Source organism: Rhinolophus sinicus, linkage group LG02 (genome assembly GCF_036562045.2).
Source record: "Rhinolophus sinicus isolate RSC01 linkage group LG02, ASM3656204v1, whole genome shotgun sequence".
In the NCBI taxonomy this organism is placed as follows: Eukaryota; Metazoa; Chordata; class Mammalia; order Chiroptera; family Rhinolophidae; genus Rhinolophus; species Rhinolophus sinicus.
Window position 1 is genome coordinate 172,103,508 of NC_133752.1, and position 21,477 is coordinate 172,124,984.

The 21,477-nt window shown below is 38.2% G+C and overlaps 1 pseudogene; it reads left to right on the plus strand.

Annotated features, from left to right (window-relative positions):
• The first annotated feature begins 18,840 nt into the window (after positions 1-18,840).
• Positions 18,841-20,055, plus strand: LOC109454247 (phosphorylated adapter RNA export protein; annotated as a pseudogene).
• Positions 20,056-21,477: the final 1,422 nt, after the last annotated feature.

Consider the following 21,477-nt stretch of genomic DNA (forward strand, 5'->3'; position numbering starts at 1 on the left):
CAAAGGTTCCAGTTTGCACTGTGTGTTCCAGCTGTCCTTACTATCCCTCACTTTGTCTCCATCTTCTTTTTCCAATTGCTTGACCTGCAGTTGTCACACACTGGCATCAGACATGAAGCCAACAGCCTTGCAGAGATTGTTTACCTAGATCTCACAATTACATAAGATCTCTCTCTATATATTTTTGTGTGTATATAGCTATATCTAAATATCTGAATCATCCATCCATCCATCCATCCATCCATCCATCCATCCATCCATCCTATCTATGTAAACTTATAGTGATTCTACTTCTTTGATTGAACTCTGATATAGTGAGAGATGAGAAAAAGGAGACAGAAAGTGTAAATTACTCTCTGGAAGAGCATGGTAGTCATACAATAAATATCTACTGAGCCCCTGTATGTGCCTGTCCTTGATTCAGAGAACATAGTGATGAACAACACTGATATGGATAGGAAACTATAATCTAGAAAAGGAGATAGATGATTAAAAAGCAAACAATCAAGTGTATTTTACAAATGGTATGAGTACTCTGAAGGCAAAAAGGCAAAACAAAACCAAAACCCCCAAATGACAAGATATCAAGATCAACACAGAAGGGATATATTATTTAGATTAGGAGGTCAGGGAAGCATTTTCTAAGATATGATGTTTAAGTTGAAATCTGAAGGACAAGTAGGACTTAAGATCATTTTTGGAAAAGGGAATAGCATGTATTGGCCCTAAGGTAGAAAAGAGTCCCAGGTATTCAGGGAACTGCAAGAGGCCTGAGTGATTGGAGTCTCGTAAGGTGAGAGAGTCCTGAAAGACTGGAGAAGAAAGTTTGTGGTTAGGCAAGGATTCTGGAATTTATCCCAGGAGTAATGGAAAGCCGTTTCTAATAGCTAAGATTCTCTCGTTGCAGGGAACAGAAACACAAGTCAAAGTATCTTAAGAGAAAAATGGATTTTTATTGGTTCACTTAACCAAACCACAGGAAGTGCAGACATGGAGGTGGCCTTAACATAAGATAGAATGAAGGCTATTCGGACCAGTAAAACTCTTTCTTTTTGTCATCTCCACTTCTCTTCACATGTCTATGTCATTTCTATAATTAGATTTTTAATGAGGCTAGATCCACAAATCACATCTTCACAGCTTTCCCCCTAATTAGCCTACAACATCGTCCTTACCACTAAATCTAGTAACTGAGTTATACTTAGAAGAAGATTTCTCTGACTGGGGAAATTGAGAAGCAGCTAACAGCAACTTCTCATGTCCTTACAAAATCTCTTTTTCACAAAGAAGTGCTCCAGATCTTAAAAAGAGCATAATTATGTCACTTTGTTCATGTATAGATAATATTTCGTGCCAGACTTCCTGATTCTTTCCCCCCCAATATTGCAATCTTACTTCACCTGTGTTGTGGTACCAAATTCCACTAAATGCAGAATCTGTATTTGAATAAACTCAAATTTATTTTAAATCAATTCTGAGGGCTGCAATATTGTTAGAAACTAGAACTAGAGTAGATTTTGTAGGATCAGAAATGCACTAGAATGATGGAAGCAAACTTGAGACTATATTGCTTTTATCTGAGTTTTCTTTTCTGTCTTTTCTTCTGAGAAACAAAATTGGACCCAGCCCACATTGGCAGCACTGACAAGAAAATTGTCAGTCGTATTCCTCCCCTGGATTGGAGCTTTACCTAAATGACTGTGGTCATCAAAACTCTTTTTAGTTGTAAGTATCAGAAACTTCTCAAACTGACTTAGAAAGGGAGTATGTTGGTTAATATAGCCGAAAAGTTCAGGAGTAGGATTGCTTCAAGCACAGCTGGATTTTGAGCTGAAATGACTTCACTGGGACTCAACTTCTTCCAAGTCTTGGCTCTGCTTTCGTTCTTGTGGCTTCATTCTGAAGCAAGTTATTTCCATGTGATAGCCCTTGCCGCTCAGCTCTAGACTTACGTTCTAACAGTTCAAAAACCACAACAGAGGAAAGCTTTACTTTCCATACCGTTATAGCCAACGCCCAGTCCAGGCATATCTCAAACTTGAATTGATAGTGACTGGGAGGATGAAATGTATGTAATATATGCTTGACCAGACTTGAGTGTCCTGCTGTGGAGCGAGGACTGGAAGTGGGAGAAGCCTTACTTGAATTTGAAGTACTTGCACTGAAAGTGGAATTGGGGGACTGCATTCCCGACAGGCAAATAAAAACCATATGCTCACGACAGTCAACCCCTTGGCAGCTCAACATCATGCATACCCTAGTTCTTGCATTTAACATAATGCAACCATTCATATGAATAAAAAGAAACTGCCATCTCCAAAAGACAATGACTCAAATTGTCACTTAGTAACTGTATTCAGCTCAAAGTTCACAGTATCTAGGTGTCATGAATTCCTCTTACTTGAACGTAGAGATATTTCCTCATGATGATATACTTGATCATCCTGACACATCTATTGCACAGTTATGAAAGGAGAAGAATATTGCCATAATTAAAAACTACCATGTTCAAGGAGAAGAAAGGGAGACAATATTGTATAATGGTTACTGGCCTGCGGCATATATAATATCCCGAAGAACAGGAGTAGCAGAAACGTTTGCCCTAATAGTGACATGAGTTCCTTGGTCAACTAGTCTTTTATGGGTTCTACTATCTGAAAAGCCTTCTCTTCTCCATTGGCCTGTGTGGCCACAGCTGAGATGATCATCAGGGAAGATGCTTTTTTTTTTTGCTTAAGCAACCAGATTCCTTTGGGAAAGGTTTTGGGGTACTTAAGTATTAAGTGCCTTACAAGTTGAGTAATCATAGGCTTTGTTTACCAGGCCTGGGGTTTCTAAGGCAATACAACTCCCTTATAATATTAGTGCTTTTTTCTATTTTTTTATTTACATTCCCCAAACTGGTGACCAAAGCCAGAATTCTTTTTCTCTTCTCTCTTAGAAACAAACATTGGTGCCTGGTCACCCACTAGCTCATAGCTCTATCATGGTTCTGTCTGTGGTGGGGAGACACAGCTAATCTATTCCTTCTTTTCTGGCTGCATTCCAGTGACTAGCTCTTTGCAGTTCGAACAATTGTCTCCTTTGTTAGGCAGGGAATGAATAACAGGAAGTGACTGGGAGTGATCTGTGGGTATCAGTATCCTGGTTTTGTTAGCATTCACTTAGCTTGGAATATAGAATGTGGACATTCTAATCCTGGAAGGCAAAGACTGACTCTCCGCCATCTTGGATTATTCACCAAGCTGTATTTTTTTAATCTTTTCTGTTTTTAGATAATCCAGATTCAAACAAAGCTTGCTTCTTCCTTGTTGGACTTCAGCAAAAAGTAAACATTCCATCATAATACATTTTCTATCCAGTCTTCTAAACATATTTTCTACCAAGTCTCTATAAATATCCAGTTTTGTTTGTTTGATACATGGAGAGTCCCAAAATAAAATAGGAAGCCATTTAACCAGTTGCTTGCCTACCAAAAAGCAAGAATTGATAATCATTCCTATCTGGGGCATGAGGGAATCCTCACTACCCTGCTCCTCACTTCAATTAGCCAATTTCACATTTTAGGGGCTGTTATTTTAAGAACTATATTCCTGATACTATGTGAAGCAATTATGTTTCCATTATAAGAGTCAAAAAGTCCAAACTCAAACTGTATTATAAAAAAAAGTAATAGCTTGGCTCTTGTATGTGAAACATTCAGGGATAGCACTTGTCGTAGTCTGCTAGAGCTGCCATAATAAAATACCATAGAACGGGTACCTTAAAAAATAGAAATGTATTTCTCATAGTTTTGGAGGTTGGAAGTCTAAGATCAAGGTGTCGGCAGGTTTGGTTTCTCCTGAGACCTCTCTCCTTGACTTGCAGATGGCTGCTTTCTTGCTGTATCCTCGCATGGCCTTTTCTCTGTGTGCACACATTTCAGGTGTCTCTTCCTCATATTGGGTTAGGGTCCATCCTTATCACCTCAGTTAACCTTAATCACCTCCTTAAAGGCCTTATCTCCAAATACAGTCAAAATGGGGGTTAAGACTTAATTTTGGGGATACACAAATTTTGGGGATACACGATTTAGTCTATAACAGTACTATATTCACATGCATTTGGATTGAGGGCCAAAATGAGGTCATCAGGATTCTCTGTCCAATTCTTTTTTTACTTTTTTCACTGCTGTTTTTATGTTGAAACAGGCCTGCATGTGCTGGCTTTTTGACAACTCTAGATCACATCATTCTGATATAATAACTCCAGTGGAAAGATAACATCTTTTTCTCAATGATTCCAGCAAAAATTCTGTGGTTTCCTCCTACTGGCCTGGAGGGGCCATGTATATAACCTTGGAACAATCACTAGAGCCAGGGCAATAGGATATGTTGATTGTCCAATCCTGGATCATATGGCCACCCTTGGGCCCAGGAGAGGGTGAAGTACCCCAGCTTAAACCAAAGGAACTCAGAGTAGGGAAGGTGTTTCTTCAAATGAAAATCAAGATGTTGCTATAAAGAGAATGGGAACAGATGTTGGCAGGTAAAATCTAACAAATACTACTCTGTGACAGCTATATTTTCTTCTAATGTCAACAAGCTATGACTTAATCCTGAGTCACTGAGTATTTTGAACCATGCTGATCTATTGTTTTATAGGACAGTGTTGGCATTGTTTATAAAATTCAGAGTTTCCATGATCCTTGGAAGAGTAAAGGAAACATGTAGTTAATTTTGAAGTACAGAAATGTACTGAAATAACTACCTTTACTGTAGATGCTAAATTAGGAACCATACACCAGTTGTCATCTTAAGATGTGCCAAGTTGAACTTAACTATAAAGAATTCTCATTTGAGAGGGCTGTTTTCTAAGATGGCCCTTTTCTGGTAGCCATAAAAATAGAATTCCATAAACATACAAATGACCACCTAAATAGAACACTAATCTTTTTTGTTTTTTAAACTTTTAATTATTTATTTTAAGTGTTTTTTTTCTGGGACCCGTCAGCTCCAAGTCAGGTAGTTGTTTCAATCTAGTTGTGGAGGGTACAGCTCATAGTGACGCATGTGGGGAACGAACCGGAAACCTTGTTGTTAAGAGCACCACACTCTAACCAACTGAGCTAACCAAGAATACTAATCTTTACATAGGTAAGAACAATGAACTTATTTATTAATTTGAATATAATAATGTTGCTGTCTTCTATATTCAGAGATAGTCTGTTAATTATTTCTCTGTTTTTTTAGAAAGAAATCTCATTTATAAGGTAAAAGAGAATCTATTATTTTCAGTTTCTGATTAAAAATTCTGTAGCTATTTGCTTGTCTACTTCATTTTGTAAAACTGTTCCCTATGACACCATGCTTTTGTTCCTGCTGTTCATAGCAGTATCAGTGTTCATCGGAAGCCAGGAACGGTCCCATTAGGATACAATTACTCTTTTTTACCACATATTTTGTTCCCAAGGTAAACTATTAGAGGTGGAATGGTTCTGAGGACCACAGGTTATGTGCCAGGTCCCATGTTTTGGCAAACGTTTATAAATGTAGGTTGCTCCACTTCCTGTCCTCTGTGTGAGCTGTTAGTTTCATGTGCTATCTCTTTTTCTTTAGTTGTGAATTTAATCTCTCATCTTGTCATTCACTTATGTGTGGTCAGCGCCTTTCTCTTCTCTGCATGACCAAGGATATAAGGTATGTCTCTTGAACAAAATGTACTTTACCAAGAGAGCCTCACTAATTACATTTTAGGGAAATTAACATTATTCGGGGGATTGTTTTTTTCCTATTTTTCTTTCTCCATCTATACTGACTAACAAGATGGTTACCTTCAACTGGACAGAAATGAAATTTGGCGTAATGCCTTAAATAATACTTTGTCTGGAATAATCTGTGAAGAGAAATGATGGAAAATATACTGTTAGAGCTGTTTACTTCTGGGGGTTAAGACTAGATGTTAGGGTGGCCTGGAAAGTTGGTGGTATCTTTTACATTAAAAAATAAATTTTCAGATTAAAGTATACTTCATATTCACAAAAGTATACAAATGTTAAGCATACAGAAAAATGATTTTATGAGTTTTCACAAGGAGAGCACACTCTTCTGACAACCCCCAGGTCGGGAAGTAGGACATTACCCCAAACTTCTCTTGTGACTCTTCTAATCACTACTCCCTCCTCCCCAAAGGTAGCAACTGTCCTGACTATTAACGCTATAGATTAATTTGCCTGTTTGGGAAGTTTTTATGGATTTTAGTTCTTGTGTCTTGTTTTTTTCACTCAATATTCTGTTTGTAAGAATAGATGCATTTTGTTGCATGGACGCACATATTCATTGGTGTATAGCTTTGCGTTGTATCCACAATTTATTTTTTTCATTGTTTCCAGCTTTTAGTTTTTATAAGCAATGCTCCTCGGAACAGTTTTTCATCATTTTATAGTATAAACTTCTTTACTAATTCATTTTTTAAACTGCGAACATGACTTAATTAAAGCAAAATAAAATGAAACAAAACAAATAATTGAGGATTGCACGATATCCTTAACAATTCTTAAACTTTTAACTACCCATTCTTCATATACTTTCCCAATTTATCTTTTTCTACAACTTCCCAAATGTGTTTAAACTTTAAGTTTGAGGCTTAACCTCTGTTGCTTTTCTTTTTCTACACTAGCTTCTGTAGAGAATTATTTGCTGTGAGGGCTTCTCACGTTACTTCTAGGGAGATTTAAATCAGTGTCTCTTCTCCTATCCCATCCAACTCTAACCCTCATTTATTAGTCAGCCCTGAAGCCCTGTATTTCATTTCAGTCATCTCCTTTCTTTTACACTGTTCTAGTCCTAGCCCCACGGCTTTCTACCTGCCTTAATTTTGAAAGGACAAACTTTTTTTATGTGACAGTCCCTGTCCCTATAAACAATTTAAGTTACTGAAAATCAGCATGTCCACCTTACTCTGGCAGTTCAATCTTGTGGAATCCCACAAAATAATACTGCTCTTACCAGGCACCTTTCTGGAACTGAGTTGGCTATGCGCACAGCCACAGGGCCCTTGTATAATCCCATAGGCACGATCCCAGGAACTCCTCTAGATATCTGTGCAACCCAGTTGGGAGGAAGGGAAAAGAAGGGTGACATGACAGGTAGGGTGTTGGAGAGTGCCCTGAAGGGAAGAAATTGGCATGGGAGCACTGTAACCTTGGCTGGTACTGGCATTGGACGGGGCCTTGGAAAACGTTGAGAAGGCACTCTAAAGCATGGAGGGCAAGGAAAGGAGACCCTGAGGCTTAGTAATACCTAGGGAAGGAGCTCTACTTGCTGGGGTTGAAGGGTGGTACTGGTCTTCCTGTTATCTACAGGGTAAAGTCCAACCTTCTTTGTTTAACGTAATTCCTCCACAGTCTGGCATAGTTCTCTAACAGGTGTGGAGGAAGGACTTTGATTCAGTGGTATACTAGAGCCAGTTCTCACTGGCTCCCAAGAGCCAATTGTTTGCATTTCTTCCCAATTCCATGTTCAGTGATGTCACATTGGTAGCTTGACATTTGCCATGGTGGCTTATTGGCAAATGCTACAAATCATGTTTTTTTTTTTTTATATTTGTTTTTGAGAGCCAGTTAAGCGTATAGCCATACAGCACTGCTTACCTTACTGTTGAAAGGATGTCTTCTTACTATAGTGAAAGGTATGTTTTGCTAGGCACGCCTCCCCCCCCCCCCCCAAGAAAAAATGTTTTCAAAGTGTGTCCTGAACAGAGTATTTTTGGAGCTGACAATTTGAAGAAAGAACAAGGAAATGTACAGGGAAGGGAAGGGAGGTAGATTTATACAGTTACACTTAATGTAGTTACATTTAATTTAACTAAGGCCTTTGGCATCAGGCAGACATGGAAAAGTTGGAAATCTCTCTAATTATTTTTTATGAATTCAGCTGATTTTAATACTAATATGTGATAAAGGTACCACTAAAAACAAAATTAGACAATATTATCACTTATGAACATAGATGCAAAAATTGTACAAAAATATTAATAAATATAATGAATAAATATGTTCTATTAATAATAAAGAATGCCCAATTAGGATTTATTGTAGGAATGCAAGGAAAGTTCAACACCAGGGAACCTATCAATATAATTATTTATATTAAGTTTTAAGAAATCATATCATATCAATAGATTTTGAAGAGATAATTGATAAATTTCAGTAGCTATTCCTAAAACTCCAAAGGAAAGAATTGATACATTTCACTATATTAAAATGAAAATTTCTTTTCATCAAAGGATACCACATACAAAGTGAAAATATAATCTACAAATTGGGAGAAAAAGGTTGCAATATGAAAAAGGATTTTTATTCAGAAGATTTAAAGAACATCTACTGATTTGAAGAAATCAGTGTGTAACAGGCAAAGAACCTGAAAGAAAAACTGGAAACAGATTTGAACAGATAACTCGCTGAATGAAAAGATACTCTGTCTCATTGTTAATAAATTAAATGCAAATTAAAACAATATGAATATCATTACATGCCTATCAGATTTGCTAAATTTCTGAAGCATGATAATTCTAAGTGTTGGCAAGGATGTAGAACTGGGATTCTTGTAGACTGCTGGTGGGTGCATAAATTGGTATGATCACTCTGGAGAGCAATTTTACAACAGCAGATAAAGCTGAAAATGTGTATACTCTACTGGAAACAAATCTTGTGCAGTTCCTCAGATTCTTGTGACCACATCCTTCTTTCTAAAGGTACTGTCACCTTTTCACTGATGTGGCTGCTTTTGCTAGTGATTTCGCCAAGCTAGCTGGAGTCTGAGTTGAAAGCTGAGAATTTGATAGCCCTCATAGTGGCTTATGGTTAGCCGTATTCAAAATGAGGGTCTCTCCACTTCCAGACTTAGACAGATGTTACACACAGGTTATAGGATTTAGCTTTCTGAGTCACTTCGAAGAAACCAGATGATGCAGCTCTGAAATGCAGGGATAGCAAAGGTAGTCAGCCCTTTGTGGGGTGAACCTTGATCTATGGGAAGAGGGAGATGGGGAAAGAGATAGTCAGGTAATTCTCTTCCTTTTTCATTCTATAAACTATGCTGTGATGTGCTTTCTCCTGCAAACATTCTGGAAAAGATTCACATTCTCTGTGAACATATCTGCCAAGTGATGCACTCTCTCTTTGTGGCTTGTTGTGACGCAGAGGTGAGCATGATAATGAATTGCACTGTATTGCTTTGTTTCTTTTCTTCACTTCCCCTTTTTCTTTTTGGTCTGGGCTTGTACTTTCTAAATAAAGCATCAGTACCTTAACCCTTTTCTCAGGCCTGGTTTTCTAAAGGACTCAGGCTAAGATATTTACAGTTCTACTCTAGTTCCAGACCATAGAGAGACGCTTATACATATGATGAGGAGATATCTATAAGAATATTAATTACAGCCTTGCTTGTAATAGTAAAAATTTATAAACAATTAGATATTATTATGGTGATTTTTACAAAGGGATAATATACCCCACTGAAAGTAAAGGAACTGGAGACGCATTTATAACATACAAAACATGCATGTATAATCATACTGTTGCCAGAGAACGGTTCTTGGTTATGCTGCAGGAAAGAATTCAAAGGTGCACTGAATAAGCCAAGCAAGTGGTGAATTTATTGAGACAGGATTGGACAGTGCACTCCCAGAGTGGTGTGAGGGGCAAGCTGGGAGAATAGTCACTGCACCGAAGAGGGTTGAGGTTTGGGAATTTATTATTTCCGAAATGAGGGCATGAAATATTCAAGACCTAGGGGTGGCATTATAGGTGTTCCCAGGAGGGTCTTTGCCGACCACTCCTTCCTGGGGGGAGGAGGGATTTTATTTCCTTATTTGGCCTTTGTTGGAACTGCCATGGCAACACAGGGAGTTGAGATTTCCCCTCCCTGTAATGCTAATAATATTATAATTAGCTAAAGTTTACCTTGAGAGGCAAGGTGGCATCCTGGTCTGCTATCGACCACTGAAATCGAGTTCTGGCCGTTCTGGTAGCTGCACCTTTTTAAAAGAATGTTCTCATCTCCTTCCTCCTTTGTTTTCCTTTACTTCTTTTTTCCCTTCTCCCTTCTCTCCCTGCAGCTCTGTTCTTTCTGGCTATGGTAACAGCACAATGGAGCAAAAAAAGAATTAGCAGCAGAGAAACATATTGTACACAACCATTTATATAAAGTTTACAAACATAATAATGACATTATGCAAATTTATAGATATGCACATTTGTAGTGGAAATATAAAAATATTTTTGGGAATAAGAAGCAAATACTTCAAAAGAGTTGTTGCCTTTGGAGAGAGGAAGGGAAATGAAAACTGAGTGGAGTCTTTTGGGAGCTTCAATGATATCTGAAATAATGCTTTATTTCTTAAGTTGTGTGGTGTAGCACAGGTATAGTGATCTTAAAAAAGGTTGTACTGAGTATTTTTATTTTCCTCTCTAGGTTCAAGGTCCCCTTCTCTAGCCTGTTGTGTGCCCCAAGGGCAGAGGCTGACCTAGTATGTGAACTGTGTTAATAAGCTTCCTTGCTCTCTGGCTTCCATCTGGGTCCAGCTAGCGGGAACATCCAAAGGAGATAGGAGGGTGGGAGGAGTAAAGCTCAGGTATCATCCTCACTTTTCTTTTTGCTCAGTGTTTTCTTATTTACTTAAATATTCTACATAAGCACGGATAAGATGTGGCAGATACTGACTAGGTGGTTGACATGGGTTATGGAGGAAGTGGGATTGGGTGGAGGTATTGTGGGGACAGAGCCCCAGAGAGCAGTTTCCAGGCTCTCGGCCTCAGGTGAAAAGGTGCTGGCCCAGGTAGTAGATGACCATCAGCTGTAACCAGTTAGCCATTAGCCACTAATATAACTGCCTTGGCTAGGGTAGGGGGTTGGTTGTTGGCTGGTTGGCAGAGAAGCAGAGAAGCGGATTGCAGTTAGCAAGTGGGGTCGGTTGGCCGAGAAGCAGACTGCGGATTGCAGATCATGTGGCTCCTGCTTCCTGTGTCTCCAACCCAAACGCCAGAAAGAATATAGTGGTATGATTCCTCTATCTATGGCTCCGTGGGTGTTCCTTTTTGGCTTCACCATATCCTGTGTTCTAATTTGGGGAGCGGGACCAGAGACTCCGCATGACACCATGCATGACAAGTATTGATACAGGTGAAAGGTAAGGAAAGAAGGAAGGGAAGCCAAACACAGAAGGAAAAAGAAAATATCTGCCCTTTGAAAAGAGATCTAAAGTTCAGATGTGGGCATTTTATGAAAGCTCCTGTTAAAGAACAAAAATTCAACCAAGTATATTTGAAGATCTGATTGACTTTACAAAATGATTCACGAATTCGGTGGCATCCCATCTAGCAAATAGAAGGAAGCTCGAAGGAGCTGTACAAAATGGAAAGCTTTTATAGGCAGAAACCGGGCGGGACAAGAAAGCTAAGGGTGGTTTATTTCAGGCAAGGTCACCTTCCCTTAGGGAACGGCAGGGGGTCTTATCAGGCAGATTTATGTCACTAGTGCTGATCAGGAAATTCCAGGCTGATTGGTTTAAAATTCCACTCTTTGGAGAGGCTGAAACTGCAATTAGTTTAGTAGTAATTCTTGGTAGGATTTACCAGAAGTGACTCGATTTTGGGCCTGTCATTTCTTTTTAACAAGCTCCAGAGGGAATTCTGTTTCTCATCTAGATGAAACAGCTAATGCAAACTCTTTGAGGCCTACGGAGGCCACTACTGTGGCTGGAGCCAAGTGACTGAGGGGCAGGGTTGTAGAAGCAGAAGTGAGAGGTGAGGGCAGGGTGGGTGAAGTGGGATCCCATACGAAGTGGAAAGGATTTTAGCTCTTACCCTGAACTGAACATCATTTTGCTAATCTCATCTGCAGATTGTTTTATCACTTGGGAGGTAATTTGTCAAACCTCTCCTCCCTTCTCTCCACCACTCTTATGAGTCAGTCTCACTATGCTTGAGGCTAAGGGGTGGAGTATCTCTAACCTTCATTTAGTGGCACAAAAAGTCGACTAAGTACATAGTTTCCAAGTCAAAACTGGAAGAACAAGTCAGAGCTGGGTTGCTAGTCTAGTAGGATAAATAAAGAAAAGGCAGCCAAGATATGGAACCAGAGGGACTTTGAGGCACCAGCCCAGCAAGAGAGAGGAAGGGGTAGCAGTGCTGGCCAGTGGAAGGAGGGATTCAGGAAATGAGGTGCAGATGTGGCTGTTTAATTTATACACACCAGAAATCTTGAAATTACTTAGAGCAGCTACTTGTTCGCTCACAATCTTGTCATCAATCTTGGATTTCAATTGCCTTTTTCCAGTCTTCTGTTTTTGTTTTTTTGGTTTTCATTTTTTTTTGCATTCTGAAGATACTCTCATTGATAAAGGAAATACAAGTGCCACAGTTAAAATTCCATTCTCTTTGTCATTTCTTAACCCAGTCATCTCCAATCTATTGTCCTGCAGCTATAGCAATCTACTATGCAAATCTGATTATGTTCCGCTTTTGCTCACATTTATGATAAAATCTAAACTTGTGTGTGTGTGTGTGTGTTTGCCGCCATGAGGTTTCCCTAATTGTGTGTTCGCTTTATTATTTTGGCTTTATCTGTTTCCTCTTTCCTATCCCTACCCTGCAACCTGGCCATTCCAAGAGATGCAATTTGCACTTCAAGCAGAATTCTCAAGAGCGGCACTATTTTGAGTTAGATAATTTAATTGTTGTGGGAGGCTGACTTGTGCGTTGTAGGATGTTAAGCTGCACACCTGACATCTACTCACTCGCTACCCATAGCACCAAAAGTATTTGCAGACATTGCCAAATAGCCCCTGAGTGATAGAATTCCCTATGGTTAAACACTGGGATAGCGCATGCTCTTTCGTGTCTGGTATTCTTTCTGCATGGAGTGACCTCCCTATGATCCTCCTGCCAAACATCTGCTCATCTCTTAACATCTCTGCTCAGTCCTCCTTCCTTGGTAAGTCTTCCGTGACTCTCAGGTGGAGTTAGGTAAGCTGGCTCTTCCAAGTTACATAGCAGCTTGCTTTACCAGAGCAAGGCCCAACTGTATTCAGTTTGTTGGGTTTGCCTGTCCCCATATCAGAAAGGTGTGGAGGGCCAAGGCTATTTTTGACATTGTCTCCTCTGCCTAGCTAAATACCTGGCCCAAAATATTGACAATATCTATGTGTGTCTCTAAAACTTAACAAGTTTCAATGGTAGGTATGATTAAAACACTTTAGAAATGACATTTATTGGCAAATTAATTTTTTTCTCATAGCTGATGTGATGTCTGTGATATCCAGGTTTTAATTTATTACTGCATTTGAATTGTGATACTTTGTATATATTTTGTGAATAGTTACCTCTAGTTATTAAACTTGCTTTTGAATACAGTTTGTAGATTACGTCTTGCATATCTACAACCCAAGCTTTTAAAATTTAATAATTTATGCAAATGTTATAAAGAAAGTATATACAGTAGTATGCTTTTATGCATGGTTCTGCTTTCTACAGTTTCAGTTACCCATGGTCAACCTCAGTCTAAAATATTAAATGGAAAATTCCAAAAATAAACAATTCATAAGTTTTAAATTGTGTGCTCCTCTAAGTAGTGTGATGAAATCTCTTGTCCTGCTCCATCCAGCCCGAGACATGAATCATCTCTTTGTCCAGTGTATCCACACTGCATACACTCCCCATGCATTAGTCACTTAGTTGCCATCTCAGTTATCAGATCAACTGTCAAGGTATCGCAGTACTTGTGTTCAAGTAACCCTTATTTTATTTAATAATGCCACATTCACATATTTTTTATTACAGTATATTGTTATAATTGTTATAATTTTCTACTTTATTATTAGTTATTGTTGTTAATCTGTTACTGTGCCTAATTTATAAATTAAACTTTATCATAAGTATGTATGTACAGGCGAAAAACATAGTATATATAGGGTTTGGTGATATCGTCAGTTTTAGGCAAATACTGAGGGTCTTGGAATGCATCCCCCATTGATTAGACGGGGCAACTTAATACTATGTATGTTTGTAGGTATGTGTCTCTTAGATTTGAAGATTTTATCAGGAAAGTACTGCGATATATGCATTCTTGAATAACCGCATTTCTAGAGCCATACTATTATTTGACAATAATTTAGTATTTTTGCACTTTGTTATTTAGGATCAACCATGCATTAAAAAGTTACTTCCATTTAGGAAGTTTGTTATCTATCAGCGATAATTGTGACAAATCTTTTGAACATTTCTAAGTAGTGATATACTTTGCCAATGCTGCCATCTCCTGGATGCTATTAAGCACTGTAACAATCAAAGAAGCTCACAGTTCATGGTGGTTTCCAAAAGTAATGCGACATGTGGCTATAAAAAAGCTTTCATTCTGTTTTTCGTTTGTTTAGTTTGAAAAAGTTCTGGATATATATATCCAGAATATATATATTTTATATTCCCCCCATAAAATACTTGACTACCTACCTTCCTAACCACCTACTGCTGCAGACAGAATGGTATACAGTCATGGGTAACAACATCAGGGATATATGCTGAGAAATGCGTCATTAGGTGATTTTGTGTTGTGCAGAGTGAGTAAAATGGGTGCACTTACACAACCCTAGCTGGCAGAGCTTCCTACACACCTAGGCTGTATGGTGTGGCCTATTGCTCCTGGGCTACAAGCCTGTACAGCTTGTTACTGTGCTGAAGGCTGTAGGCACTTGTAACATATTGGTAAGTATTTGTGTATCTGCACATATCTAAACATGGGAAAGATACAGTAAGAATACAGTCTAAAAGATTAAAAAGGTACACCTGTATAGGGTACTTGCCATAAATGAGCTTGCAGGACTGGAAGTTGCTCTGGGCGAGTCAGTGAGTGAGTGGTGAGTGAGTGTGAAGGCCTCGGACATTACTGTACACTCCTGTAGAATTTATAAACACTGCACATTTATAAAATAACACAAGATTAAATCAAACAAGAGAAAATGATGCAAGCAAGAGATGTAGTAAACACAATATGTATGAGGCTGCTGCCAACATAACACGGCATACTGTTTTATAGCAAACTTTTTTTTATAAATAGAAAGACTACACTTTAAAATAACAATAAAAAGTATAGTATAGTAAATACATAAACCAGTAACATAGTCATTCATTATCATTATCAAATATTATGTGCAGTATATAACTGTACATGCTATATGATTTTATACAAATGGCAGCACAGTAGGTTTGTTTACACCATCATCTCCACAAACACGCGAGTAATATATTGTGCTAGGACTTTATAATGGCTACAGTGTCACTAGGCAATAGGAATTTCTCAGCTCCATTATAATCTGATGGGACCACTGTCACATCTGTGGTCCATTGACTCAAATGTTGTTATGCAGCACAGGACTGTAGTAGTACTAGGATATAAAATGGATACGCTAAATATCTTAAGTTTGCCTCTCTAGACCTATTATCCACCCTTCTCTACTCAGCTTTGTGTCCTAGGAGGCAGAGACTGACCTGTGTGGACTGTATTAACAAGCTTCCTTGATTTTTAAACTTCTAGTTGGATCTGGGCAAGGGGAAGTATTCAAAGGAAATCAAAGGGGGAGAAGAGAGTAGAACTAGGTTGTTTGTGTCCCCAGCCTCTCGTCTATGAGGTCATAGGAACTCTATCCCATAACTGAAGGTCGTATTTCCTGGCAAGGGCCCTTACCAAAATAGCTCACTACATCTCAGGGAAGTAGTGATCACTTCCTCCCTGTGGTCTTCAGAGCTAAGGAGAATAAGTACCTAGGTGTTAGGAAACCTAGAACACTTCACTCTCCTCTGTGGTTACTCTACTCTACGTTTGTAAATGATCCTTTTATTAAATACTCCTCAAATAACCCAGCCTGAGTATATTTCCTGTTGGGCCCCTAACCAAAACAATGTTAATAATGATAGCAATTAGCCCAAAGGTGTGTTATACTAGTTAAATAAATTAAGACCTGACTAATGCTTAAACAATGGCTGAGAAATGAGATAAAGATAAAAGCAATTAGAGAAAAAATGATAGTGATGGAAAGCAAAGGTGATTTAATACTAGGATAATTGCTATTTGTTTAGTGGTTAGAAATCCCACAAAATGGAATACTTATATTGAAATATCTGTATAGGAAAGATTCAGAGATATAAAAGAAGAAAACTTTCCTGACGAATAGCTGAATCAGCAGTCCAGCGATTCACACTATACAGGAAAAAATGGATATAGAATGATCAACAATAAGACATGGGAAAAAGAAACAATTCTTTAATCAGCCATCTCCCTTGAATAAAAGTCTCCTAAAAAGAGGGAAAATAAAAGATTGGCCATATATGAATATTTAATTCTAGAAGACATCAAAGTCTACAAAGTTCTAAATGAAAGAAATGTGACACAAGATGATAACCAAATATGGCAGCTTTCCTTAGTGTCAGGGAATTCCTTGATTAAAAAATGCCTAAAATATCACATTTTACAATTGTCATTCCCAAGGGAATCTTACTTTTATCTGTGGTCACCAATGAATATTTTACCGTAATGGTAAACTTAACTGTTAAACAAATTATAAACATGATTTTAGAACATACCTGATAAAAAATAACATGGTTGTAATTTGTAAACGAAACGATGCATTTGAAGGCATTCACCCCCTTTTTTCAACCTTCAGAGACTTGTACCACTTGTTAAGGATATCATCCTTGGTTGTGATAAAAAGACCCCAAAATTTACATGTGTATTTTTACCCCTATTTGTTTATGCCCACGCATCTCCATTATACAGTATGTTAATATGGACCCAAACAGATAGGAGTTGCACACACAAAATTATAGCCAGCTGTTATGGGCTGAATTGTGTCTCCCCCATTCATATGTTAAAGTCTTAACCCCCAGTACCTGAGAATATGACTATATTTGGATATAGGGTTTAAATGGGTATTTAATTTAAAATGAAGTTATTAGGGTGCACCCTAATCTGGTATGACTGGTGTCCATATAAGAAGAGGAAATTTGGGCACAGACCTGTACAAGGGGAAGATGATTTGAAGATTTAGGCAATGAAGCAGTAGTAGGTACCATGGAAATCTGCCACCACCTGTTCAAGCAACTAGCTATTCCTTCAGTACACTTTTGAGACTGATATTATATATACTATGATGACTGTTGTGTCTATTCAACACAATATTTGTGATAGGACGCTCAGTTCCCTTGGTCTCTGAGGGATGTGGATCAGTCATTTAAACTTTACCAAGGCTCAGTAGAACTCTAGGGCATGTTTCTTCAAAGAGATGTTATCATCAGAAGAAAACATGGCTTTACTCCAACACTTTATATCACTATGCTGTAACTCTCCTATTGCCACTTGGTAGTGGCTCTGAATAGCATCCAATCTGCTGCACAAGCTGAATATCATTGGATCTGCTAGGCCCTAAGGCCTAAGTAGAAGAACAGCTTCATCGCGTCTAGGACCTTTTTTTGATATGGGCCCATTTGAACTCAAATATGTATTTATTGCCTTCTAAAGTCAAGAGATACTCCCAAAGTGTCTTCTTTTTCTTGGTGGAAAGTGCAGTGTTTGACAGCTTGTTCTTTCTGTAAGAGGAGCTATCCTAACATGACTCAGACCACTCAATCTCTAAAAACTTCATTAAGGTAGCGAGGCCCTTGAATTTAATGGGGCTTGCCTCCCATCCAATGCGACATATGTGCATCACTAAGGCAAATAGAATACTTACTATTTCTTGCTTGTCAGTTCCCCTCAGCATGATGTCATCCATGTTGGGTTGGCATGATGTTCTGTGGTATTTCAAGACGACAGTCAAGGTCTCTGTGAACTAGATCAGAGGTTGACATTTTCTATAAAGAGTTAGATAGTGGATATTTTAGGCTTTGTGAGCCATACAATCTTTGTTTCAACTACTCAACCCTGGTTGAAGTGTGAAAACATCTCTAGAAAACTCATAGATAGCACATGGATGTGGCTATGTTTCAACAATGCTTATTTATAAACACTGAAATTTGAATTTCATGTACTTTTCATGTGTCAGGAAATATTTTTCATCTTTGGATTTTTGTCAACCATTTAAATATGTAAAAACCACTTAAAAATATAAAAAATTCTTAGCCTGTGAGCTATACGAAAATAGCTGGCAGGCTGTATTTGGCTTTGCAATTTGCTGATGACTGATGACTGCTGTGTCAATTGCCATAAACAGTTGAGGCAAAACCATAAAAGTATATTGTTGACCCTACCATGTAAAAACAAACTGTTTCTGGTTATCCTTATATGTTGTTATGTAGAAATAAACATATGACATGTCAATAGCTGCATACTAGATGGCAGGGGCTGTATTGATTCACTCCATTAAAGAAGCCAAATCTGAAACAGTAGGTGTAATCTGAAGTTACCACCTAATTAATTTTATGATATGAATATGCCATATAGGCAAGTTAAATGGTAATACAATAGGAATCATTACTCTAGAACCTTTCAATTTATTATTAATGGTAGCACTAATCACTGATATTTCCCCCAAGATATTTTAAAATACAATAAGAAAAAACAATTAGTTAGAAATGATTATATATAGTGTTATAATAATTTAAATATGTGTGTGTTTATATGTCTATAATATACATACACATATACATTACATTGTTGAAATGGTTATTACTTAGTTATGTTATTATGGTAATACATTTTTACTCTTGACTTTTTAATATTTTTCATTACTTACAGTGAAAATATATTCCCTTACAGTCAGAAAAAAATCTAATTTCTTTTTGTCTGTATCACTGTTAAAATCAGAATACTAGGCGCCGCACGGCACCGCGGGAAGATGGCGCAGGAGGCCGGGGATGTGGAAGATGCGCAGCTTTCCGATTCGGATTCCGACAGGACAGTCATGCCTACCGACACTCTGCTGCAGAAAGCACTAGGTGGGGACCGTGCAGCGAGGTCCTTCCAGGGTACGACAGCAGCGTGTGCACCGGTATCACATTATCGGGCTGTTAAAGGTGTGGATTCAAGTGAAGAGAGTTTTTCCGATTCAGATGATGATAGTTCTCTTTGGAAACGCAAGCGGCAGAAATGTTTTAACCCCCCTCCCAAACCAGAGCCTTTTCAGTTTGGCCAGAGCAGCCAGAAATTGCCTCTTGCTGGAGGGAAGAAGGTTAACAACATATGGGGTGCGGTGCTGCAGGAACAGAATCAAGATGCTGTGGCCTCTGAACTTGGTATCTTGGAAATGGAAGGCACTATTGACAAAAGCAGACAATCCGAGACCTACAATTATTTGCTTGCTAAGAAACTTAAGAGAGAATCTGAAGAACATACGAAAGAATTAGACAAAGAGCTCGATGAATATATGCATGGTGGCAAGAAAACCTGCCCAAAGGAAGATGAAAATGGGCAAGGTCATCTCAAACGGAAACGACCTGTCAAAGACAGACTAGGGGACAGACTAGAAATGAACTATAAAGGCCGGTATGAGATCACAGAGGATGATTCTCAGGAGAAAGTGGCTGATGAAATTTCTTTCAGGTTGCAGGAACCAAAGAAAGATCTGATAGCCCGAGTAGTCAGTATAATTGGGAACAAAAAGGCAATTGAACTTCTGATGGAAACTGCTGAAGTTGAACAAAATGGTGGCCTGTTTATAATGAATGGTAGTCGAAGAAGAACACCAGGTGGAGTTTTCCTGAATCTCCTGAAAAACACTCCTAGTATCAGTGAGGAACAAATTAAGGACATTTTCTACATTGAAAATCAAAAGGAATATGAAAATAAGAAAGCTGCTAGGAAGAGGAGAACACAAGTGTTGGGAAAAAAGATGAAACAAGCTATTAAAAGTCTAAATTTTCAAGAAGATGATGATACAGCATGAGAAACTTTTGCAAGTGAGGCCCTTGATGAATCACAGGACATGGAAGGACATGAAGGACATGGAGAGACAAAGCTTGATGCAGATGAACCCATTGAGGTTGATCATTCTTATGATTTGGACATTTTTTAGTACATTTTGAGGAATAAGCCTTTCTACAATAACATTGTAATAATCCATTTCTACTGACATTACTTAGTTTTACTTTGCACTGATAAACATGGAAATTTGGAAAGAACTTGTTTTAAATAAAACTAAATATGTAGGGAGATGAATATGATTGATATAAACATTTAAAAATTTCTCATGTCTGACAAAATACTTAAAAGTATATATCAGAAGATTTAATTTCTCAGTCTGTTGCATGTGCTAATTATTACTAATTGATAATCAGTTTTGTCCAGGTCAATTGATAACCATTATAGCATGCCATTCAAGTTTGTTTTCTTTTTCTGATTTATCTTTGCAGTGAATTATGACTGGTTTCAAAACATTCCATTAAAAGATCCTAATAAGACACATAAACTGTTAAGCTATTACAAAATACATTCAAATTTAGTTTGTGTTCTAAGAACTCTTAGGCTGTTTTCAGGATAGCTATTAAAATTCAAATAGGTTTATACTGATGTATCTTCCTACTTATTTGCTTGTCTAGAAGTAAATAACAGAAGCTTTTCAAAGAGGTATTAATTCATAACATTAACTTTGTTTTTGACCTTTTACTAACTCGGTCATACACTAAATCCTCACCTCTGTAATTACCGTGGACCATGGACATTTAAAATTTTTCAATGGTGGCCTGCCTAAGACTCTTTTACCTTACGTTAAGGAAGTTAGGTATTAATAATGTCATATCTGGGTGGCCCGGTGGCTCAGGCGGTTGGAGTGCCATGTTCCTAATGCCGAAGTCTGCCGGTTCCATTCCCACATGGGCCAGTGAGCTGCGTCCTCTACAGCTAAGACTGTGAACAATGGCTCTGGAGCTAGGCTGCTGTGAACAGCTGGAGCTCGGTGTGAGCCGCTGTGTGCTGCCACGGACTGCTGTGAGCTGCTGTGTGCTGTTGTGTGCTGACGTGTGCCATCGTGAGCGGCCGACAGCCAATGACAGCTACTGTGAGCAGCCGACCAACAAGTGGAGCGCAAGGCTCATAATACCAGCATGGGCCAGGGAGCTGAGCCCTACAACTAGACTGAGAAACAATGGCTTAAAAACCGGGGATGTGGGAGTAGGTGGGAAGGGGGGCAGGGGCAAAAAAAAAATGCCATATCTGCATGAATTTTCAAATTCATTTTTATTAAAAGAAGCCTTTCTAAAGGTAGGTCACTTGAGATGTTCCAAGAGTTGACTATAGTTTACAAAATAGATTAAGCAAAAATATGTAGGAAGCAATTACAAGCTATTTATAGACAATGTACTTGAACTGTTTCAGTAGTTCCTGAAATGCATGGTCATTGAAGTTGGATTTAAGGATCTAAGTGAGAAAAGGAAAATAGTTATTGGTTGCTTTTTATGAAAGAATGCAAAAATAAAATTAGAGATTTAGCAGTAAAAAAAAAAAAAATCAGAAT